Source organism: Trachypithecus francoisi, unplaced genomic scaffold (assembly GCF_009764315.1).
Source record: "Trachypithecus francoisi isolate TF-2019V2 unplaced genomic scaffold, Tfra_2.0 Contig00917, whole genome shotgun sequence".
Classification (NCBI taxonomy): Eukaryota; Metazoa; Chordata; class Mammalia; order Primates; family Cercopithecidae; genus Trachypithecus; species Trachypithecus francoisi.
Genome location: NW_022680993.1, coordinates 37,491 through 47,310, shown reverse-complemented (window position 1 = coordinate 47,310; position 9,820 = coordinate 37,491). Strand labels below are relative to the sequence as shown.

General features: G+C 34.2%; 1 long non-coding RNA gene across 1 annotated transcript; it reads left to right on the top strand.

Annotated features, from left to right (window-relative positions):
• The first annotated feature begins 455 nt into the window (after positions 1-455).
• Positions 456-7,942, top strand: LOC117089920. Its single transcript, XR_004439802.1, has 3 exons — positions 456-589; positions 6,681-6,686; positions 7,933-7,942. It is a non-coding gene; the product is annotated as an uncharacterized LOC117089920 (long non-coding RNA).
• Positions 7,943-9,820: the final 1,878 nt, after the last annotated feature.

Here is a 9,820-nt window from a genome sequence, read left to right as displayed (position 1 = left end):
AACAGGCAAGAAATAATTCATTACAAGTAATGTGGCTAGTCATTTTCAATAAAGAATGTTATTTATTTAGATGATACATTCTTTCATATAACTTGGGACACTGAAACAAATAAATAAATGATGTGAATACAAAGATGAAAAGGAACTATAAATTGTAAAACAGAGATGGGCTACATTATCCTACAGAATGTGTAGTGAGTTAATTGATTTTGAGGTGTTATTTTTAATCCTGGAAAGCTTTTCACAGAATTTGAATAATAGAATTTGTGTTTGATCTCTTAATGCATGTGCTCAGTAAATGTGTGCAATTATTCATTGTATATTTTTATATTTTATTTATTATATTATTATATTTTATATTTTATTGGATGATGATGAGATTCTCACAGTGCATTCCTAAACATTGTGTGTAATCTATAAATAAGAAAACCAGTTAGGTCAGGGAGCAATCTTTGACTACCAGACCCAGGGTACAGCGATGGGCTGTCTGCCTGTGGATTTCATTTCTGCCTTTTGTTTCTACTTCTTCTTTATTTGGAGGCAGACATTGGGCTTAAGACAATATGAGGGGTGGCCTCCTCCCTTAAAAGTTCCTTCATTACACTTTTCAAATCAGATTAGTGCATCAATGATGGGTTCTAGTTTCTAGAGTAACGTTTTCCCTGAGATTATGTATATGAATCATCTCAAAGATCAACATTACTCATCATCAAATAAACATTTTTTCTTATCAAATGAACATTTTCATCACTGACAAGAAAGTGCCCCTTTCTAGAACTGCAAGAAAAAATATATGTGATATACTTACATCTACATATCTAATGTATAATTTTACATATGGTATGTGTATACATATGTATATATGTGTATGTATGTTATATATGTATATATGTGTGTATATATACACACAGACTTGCAATTATGTAACAAGACTTGTAATCCTATAACTTTGAGCCTCATACATAAATCACCAACAGCACTAGGTCCTTCTTTAGATCTGAAAAACTTTCCTTCACACTGATAGTCTTAGTACTTTGGTAGCCAAGGCAGGCAGATTACTTGATTTCAGGACATCAAAACCAGCCTGAGCAATATTTTGATATCAGTTAAGATGCAAAAATTTAGCTGAGTGTAATGGTCTGCACCCACAGTCACTGCTACCTGGGACACTGTGGTGAAAACATCTGCAGAGCTGTGATTGTGTTGTTCTACTTCAACCTAAGCAATGAAGACAAGTGCTGTCCCTCCCCACCTTTACACACACATAAAGAGTAATATCATCTTGATTTTGTTTCCTTTGTTAGATTCATTTTTTCAAGTCTTAATTTGTGGCATGCATGTCAATAAAACACTGTCCCCCAACTTTTTACTATATACTATAGTATAGAACTCTTTCTAGATTCTAAAACAAGCTGCACCCTCTCATAAGAATTTATTGTTCTTTCAAGAAGGTACTTCTTAGATATCTCAGAAGTAGAAAGAACAAGGTATCTTCTGATTTCTGGGCTGCCTTCTATTTCACTCACAGCAGCTCCCTTCTCTGCATTAACATACCATTAAATTTCTTTTAAATGTTTCTAGTGCACCTATAATGCACTGACTCCCCATTACATCTCTCAGGACAATGTTCTAGATTCCATAGTTAAACTGTTAACCTAGGGTTGTAAGTGTAATTTGCGTATGTAATTCTTATTTACCTATTTCAATATTACAGCCTCACAGGTGACTAACTCTCCTTTTTCCATGGGTGCACAAGTTAGTTTCATTTCCTTGATCTACTCAAAATCTTTTTTTTCTGAAATCTCATCAACATTTCTGTTCTTGTTTATTCAAATTGCTATGAGTTTCTCTCTTACAAACTTTCACTCAATAATTTATGTGTGCATGCATCTAAGTGTGATTGTTTGCAAACAATTGGCACCAGGGGCTGGTTTTGTGAAAGGTAATTTTCTATTGTCTTCACAGGAAAACAAAACAAAACAAAAATGTAAAGATCATATGTTAAGAATTTGTTTCTTTAATAATACCTTTTGGTACAATCGTGAGAAATCTTTTAATACTTTAAATGTAGATGCTAACAATCATCAAAATCTTCTTGATTGTTTGAAACAGTATATACATGAATGGGACAAATCCACATTGTTGTAAAATGTGATAAAAGTATGCTTTGTTCAGTTCTGAAAAAAAAATAAAAATAGATCTCATTGAAGAAAACCAGAAGACATTAGAGCTGTTTGTGCTCATCCACAAAATTAGCTTCTGGTTTCTCTTTATTGTTTGAGTAGTATCAGACAGGTAGTCAAGATGATAACTGGTTTAAAGGAAAATAATGTTGACAAAAAAATTGATTGACTTGAAGAAAGATGATTCTTGTTAAATGAATAATTTTAGATGTAAAATATTTCACAGAGTATTTTTATCTCTCCTCTAAAACAGATTGCAATTTAGTGACTGAATACTGAAGAGTTGATAGAAGAAAACGTTATTCATTTTTTACTCTAGATACCTCTTGAAGTAAAAACTGCCTTCATTTTTTTTTTTTTTTTTTTTTTTTTGAGACGGAGTCTGGCTCTGTCGCCCAGGCTGGAGTGTGGTGGCCGGATCTCAGCTCACTGCAAGCTCCGCTTCCCGGGTTTACGCCATTCTCCAGCCTCAGCCTCCCGAGTAGCTGGGACTACAGGCGCCGCCACCTCGCCCTGCTAGTTTTTGTATTTTTTAGTAGAGACGGGGTTTCACCGTGTTCACCAGGATGGTCTCGAACCCCTGACCTTGTGATCCGCCCGTCTCGGCCTCCCAAAGTGCTGGGATTACAGGCTTGAGCCACCGCGCCCGGCCACAGATTTCATTCTTGAGGGCTACCCAGCCCATTTTATCCTTTGGAACTTGTTTGAGAGATGGAATGATAAAATATCTTTGAAGATGTTGTATGTTAACTAGCATGGATATCTTTCTTGGGCTCCATAATTTCTCACCTACAAGTTGCCTGTATTGTTGTGATCTTAGCTGTCATTTAGATTGTGTTTTATTTATAACGTCATACTGCCTGCTATTGACATCTCTCAGAAATGGAACTATTAATTTTCACCCTTTCTTTCACTCTTAATACACATCTCTTAAGGAAACTGTATATAGATCTTAATCCTTTTTATAAGACAGTGAGACTGAACTGGCCCAAAGGGTGAAACCACATCTCTGTTAAAATATAAAACTTAGTCAGACAGTGTGACAGATGCCTGTAAAATTAGTGCTATAAATGTCACCTGCTATCATATTGCTTATCACATATCTTAAATTTACCCACACCAAAGTCTACTTAATAGTATAAAAGCAAACATCAGAGCAATAACATAGTCAGATGGTAGTGACTATATGGAACCACATAAGCAAAAGAGTCTCTGTCAGTAATGTTTTCTAATTTACAAGAAGTGACCTTTTACACCCACAGATTCTGCAAGCACAGATTTCTCAAAACCTAATCCCTACCTAGTGTAAGGATTTACATTTACTTCTTATGATAAGTAATTTGTGTTTGGCATCTAGGATTTTTTACAGGGTATCAAATACATTTAATCATGTTCTTTAGTCTTGTTCCTTCTTTTGTGAAATCATTAGCTCTAATTTATATGAATGTGGTGCCTTTTGGTTTAGTTATTTCAACGTAAAATATGTAAGATATCTGTACCTCACAATACTGGTTTTTAATATATGGAGATATAGAAGAGCATTATTTATTATATTAATTATTATTTTTTATTCAAGCAGTTTGAAATACAAATAAATGAAATGGTGAGATAATCACAAAGATACAGTCTTAACTAACAAATATTTTATTAATAACTTGAAAATACAAATGCTTTTGACTGTATATGTAATTTCTATTCGAAGAGTAGAGTTAGTTTTCTGTCTGAAGGAAAAGAATTTACTATACAAATTGCCTCTATATTCCTCATTACCATTGGATTTTACACCAAAGAAAAAGTTGTGTTCCTGCCAATGACTGGTAATGGCTTTGGCTTTCATTCACAGTGTATTTATAATTGGTTTGGTTGTCTATCTCTTTTTTTATTTATTTTTATATTTTGAGACAGAGTGTCACTCTGCTGCCCAGGCTGGAGTGCAGTGGTGCAATCTAGACTCACTGCAAGCTCCGCCTCCCAGGTTCATGCCAGTCTCCTGTCTCAGCTTACAGAGTAGCTGGGATCACAGATGCTCACCACTACACTGGGCTAGTTATTTTGTTTGTTTTTATCCTTTCGGTAGAGATGGGGTTTCACCGTGTTAGTGGGGATGATCTCCATCTCCTGGCCCCATGATCCGCACACCTCAGCCTCCCAAAATTCTGGGATTACAAGCGTGAGTCACTGCCCCAGCCGGTTTGGTTGTCTATTATATTGCCTCATATTTTCCTAATTGAAAAAATATTATTTCAATTTCTAAATATACCACAAGCATTTTGGCAGGAATTGTGTGAGAATTCTTGTGAAACATAAAATTCTCTAATCTAAATATGCATTTATTATTTAAAATTGGCTCCTACTCCAATAAATTTCTATCACAGCTCATTCTACTTCGTCATTCAGTAATAAGCTTTATCTATTCTATACAAAATACTAACATATAATTAAAAAGGTGCATCATATTTTACACCAGATTTTGTTTCTCATATTGATAATTCCAATAATTTGCAAGGCCAAGGGGAGAAGGACACTTGAGGTCAGGAATTTGGATCTCAGTTTGGCAAAATAGTGAAACACCATTTCACAAAAAGTATGTAAAAATTAGAAAGATGTGGCAGCTCAATAGTGGTAACCTTAGCACTTTATGAGGCCAAGGTGGGTGGATCACTTGAGGCCTAGAGTTGGAGTCAAGTCTGAGTAACACAACAGGATTCTGTCTCTAAGAAAATATTAAAATAAATAAATAAGTAAAATAATCAGCTGAGCCTAGTGGACTTTTGGTCTAGATGCAGCTCACTGGGAGGCTGAGGAAGCAGGATGACACGAGTCCAGGAATTAGAAGCTGCAGTTAGTGATGATAGCATCATTGTATTCATTCTGGCTAGAGCATTATAGAGTTTGTGTCTTAAAAGTAAAATGACTGTAGTCTTAAGTTAATATTAATTATAAAATATAGAGTACTTTATAATAAGTTGACTTTACAACACTTTCAGCATTGCTTATATTAAAATACAGAGACTTATTCACTATCCCAAGAACAGCACAAATAAAAAGTAAACAAAAAAAAAACAAAGAAAAACAGCTGCCCCCACAGTCATTACTCCCTATGTCATCCCCCTACCAGCATGTGTGAAAGTTCAAGATAAAATCTGGGTGGGGGCACAGTCAAATCATATCATTCCAACCACGGACCCTGCAAAATCTCAAATCCTAACATTTCAAAATCAGTCATGCTTTTCCAATAGTACTACAATGTCTTAACTCATTCCACCACTAACTCAGTAATCTAAAGTCTGATATTTTATCTGAAATGAGGCAAGTTTTTTCTGCCTATGAAGCTGTAAAATCTAAAGCCAGTTAGTTATGTCCTAGATACATGGGGGTACTGCAATTGGGAAAACACAGGCTTTCCAAATATGAGAAATAGACCAGAATAAAGGGGTTACAGGCACTAATTGGTACATCTGAAATCCAACGAGGCATGAAAAACTTAAGGTTCCAGGATGACCTTCTTTAACTTAATGTCTCATATTCAGGTCATGCAGATGCAACAGGTGGGCTTCCATGATCTTGTGCAGCTCCTCTCATGAGATCTTACAGAGTTCAGCCTTTCCCCAAACAGCTTCCAGCAGATGGCATTGAGTGTCTGTGGGCTTTTCTTGGTGCACGGTCAAGTTGCCCATGGATCTAGCATTCTGAGGTCTGGAGGATGAAAACCCTCTATTCCCAGCCCCCAGCCATCATTTATGTCGCTACTTGTGTTTTCCATGGTAGAAATACTGTTGCTGATGACAGGGATCAGGTATAGGTGTCAGATCACTGAATGTATTTGAGAAGTAGCACCAGTGTCTTTGAGCCCCACAAATCTTTCTGTTGGCTGGAGTCCAATGGGGGTCAGATTTTCCCACTCAGTAAGTGCTTCACAAGCTGGGATAAGAAAAAATGCTTTCTTTGAAACAGTCAGAGAATATGATATAGTATTAAAGTTTCATGTATTAAACACAGGCTTAGCTTTAATCATTATGAGTTTACTCATTAAAAACTTTTGCACTTAAAATAAGTGTATTCAATGCATTGCCGTTAGAACTTTATATAAACAAAATATTAGAGATTTCCCAGTTTTAATTAAGATTGCTCTGATACATAAATCTATAACCTTCACATAAATATCTGCTTTTTTCCCACAGTAAATACTGATAATCACTTTGTCTGTACTCAGAGTTTTAATGTAAGATGAAGTCAGTGGGACTGTGTGTTTAAAATCATATCAGAAGTGTAAATTCTTCTTTACTTAGTGTAAAACTGAATAACACTTAACAAGTCAATCCATCTTAGAGGGGGATTGTATAAATTAGAGCACATTGAACTGCAAGTTTTGAACAAAACAAAGTTAAAAGTATAGTCTATTATGTATACTCATTTGTGTAAAAAATAAACAAATAGCTATATTTATGGATTACTTCAAGTCCAGAGATAATCTCTGGAAAAGGAATATAAAATTAGTGATCAGTTAATAATTGCTAGTATATTCTCTTATGTATTTAAAAATATATATTAACCATGTAAAACAGTTAGTTAAATCAATAACAGCAGAGTTGTTTTAAAAAGATCTCTTTGCAAACATATTTACCATGTCAAAACAGTCATTAAATAAATTAACCAAAAATTGTATTTAAAAAGCAAACTTTTCCCTCTACAAGGATCTCACAACACAAATGAAGACTGACTGACTTTTTTTTTTTTTTTTTGAGATGGAGTCTTGCTCTGTCGCCCAAACTAGAAGGACCTGACTTTTTAAGCAGTGAGTTTACCCCTACAAAGTGCTAGAAAATAATGCACAGAAAAAAATATGTAAATATATTTTCATATTTACTAATTAAAGTCTATACTGAATAATTTGTTATGTATATAATAACACTCAGATTTCTCTTGAAATATACTAATTTTATGTTATTAAATGTTAATTTATTTACATTACCTCCCATTTTGAATTTCAGGTGTGTATAAGCTTGAAACATTGCTACCGTTTTTGTGGAACATGTATGGACATTTAGAAGTAATAAAATGCACTCAAATTTTCTCTTCTCATATCATCATTTTCAAAACCATATTGTTCTTGGAATTTAACTAACATAACATGAAGTAATTTCAGTTTTGATGTTATGAAAGTCTTTTTAATGCATACATTTTAAATATAAACTTTTTACAGAATTCAATTAGACTCCTTGTTAAAGTAACACTTTCAGTATTTTTTTCACCCATGATTAAAACAACTCACAGTGTTAAGTTACCAAGACCAACAGCAGGAAAGCATTAAAGAAATTCATCTTCTTCAAAAAATTTATATTCTCTCACTAATTTTTTTTTTAATTACATACCTGATGGCTACAAAAGGTTGGGCTTGTTGACTAAAATCAAAAGAAGTACCATATGACCCAGCCATCCCATTACTGGGTATATACCCAAAGGATTATAAATCATGCTGCTATGAAGACACACACACGTATGTTTATTGCGGCACTATTCACAATAGCAAAGACTTGGAATCAATCCAAATGTCCATCAGTGACAGACTGGATTAAGAAAATGTGGCACATGTAACCCATGGAATACTATGCAGCCATAAAAAAGGATGAGTTTGTGTCCTTTGTAGGGACATGGATGCAGCTGGAAACCATATTCTTAGCAAACTATCACAAGAACAGAAAACCAAACACCACATGTCCTCACTCATAGGTGGGAACTGAACAATGAGATCCACCTGGACTCAGGAAGGGGAACATCACACACCGGGGCCTATCATGGGGAGGGGGTAGGCGGGAGGGATTGCATTGGGAGTTATACCTGATGTAAATGACGAGTTGATGGGTACTGACGAGTTGATGGTGAAGCACACCAACATGGCACAAGTATACATATGTAACAAACCTGCACGGTATGCACATGTACCCTAGAACTTAAAGTATAATAATAATTTTAAAAAATAAAGAAAAAAAAGAAAAAAGAAAAAGAAGAAATCATGAGTCATTTCTTTTTCTAAATGAAAAAAATTGCATTTCAAATGAAACTAAATGGATATCAATGAATAAAAGTGGCTTTATAAATTAAACTACTCACTAGCTATTGCTTTGTGTAGGTAACATATTACAGTCAAAGAGCCTACTCTCTTTTTTAAATTTTTTTACACAGTCAATAACTGGTGCTACAAGTAACTCAAAGCCAGGATTCATGATAGTAGGTGAGGTTCTGATTGGAACCACCTGCTCTGCTGGCAGTTCTTACTTCTCATACATCCCAGGTGAACCTTTCTTGCAGGAAGATAACAACATCAATTAATGTTTTGGAAGTGAGATGAAGTAATTACAAATTACTCATAGAAAATGAAGGTTAATTAAAAAAAACTGTCTTCTCAAAGTAAAATCTTAATTTCACTTGAAATAATTAAACATCTCATTGTATCTTTAAAGAATTATATATTTTCTTACAAAAAATCATTAAAAATCAGTCACTTATATCAATAAACGTAGTTTCTAAAGTTACATTTTTAAAGAAATTACAAAAACCTTAGAGTTTTACACAAAACAAGATTGACATTCCAAATAGAATAACACCTTTAATTACACATTAATGGAAATACATTCATTTCTAATGGAAGCAGAATGCATTAAAAAATATCATTTTTCTTGATTCATGAGACATATGGAGAAACTCATAAAAATATGATATAGAAAATAAAGTGTTTCAAGTTTGATATGTTTCTCAATTACAAATTCAACCAGGGGCCAGCCATACTGGCTCACACCTATAATCCCAGGACTTTGAGATAATGAGGCAGACAGATTACTTGATGTCCACATTGACTGTCTATAACCTCTATAATCTCATTGTCTACAATTGTTTCCCTTCCACAGTCTGCTCCAGCTGCAGTAACCTGGCTGTGTTTGAAACAATTTAAACAGGTTTCTGGTGGATGTTATCACACCTGTTGATCTTGATACATGCTTACATGATTGTTCCCTTATTATCTTATTCAGATATTTACCTCAAAGTCAATTTGGAGATGAATTATTGTATGTTTGTTTCACTTGAAACCAAAATGTACTCACAATAGAGAATTTTGCCTCCTGCATTTTATATAAAATTGACAATATCAATTAATATAAAGAAAACAAAAACTTTATATTATAAGCATTAAAACAAACAAACAAAAAATAACGTCTAGAAACCCAAAATCAAAGTGTAACATTTAACTTCAACACGTGAAACAACATTTCCATAGGACAAAAGCGTAGATGTCCTAAATAAACCTAAACTCTGAGATTAGAAAACAATTAGTGCTTCATCAATGAATCTGACACCAAAATTGCAGAACAGACAGGGTCAAATCATTTGGAAACAAATGTCAATCCAATCAAAAACTGTCTAAACTCTGGAAACTAATAGCTCACATCAATGAGGCATACAAATAATCAAGAGAGACAACTTAGTAATTGTAAATTTTGGGGATTGCCATCCTGCCATCCAGACACTGGTGAAGCCTTCAAAACTGAAATCCACATTTTCATTTTGAGGCTCTGATTCCTGACTGTGGAAGGAGTAAAACAACTCTTACGTGCTAACGTATTGTGCTTATTCTAGTCTTT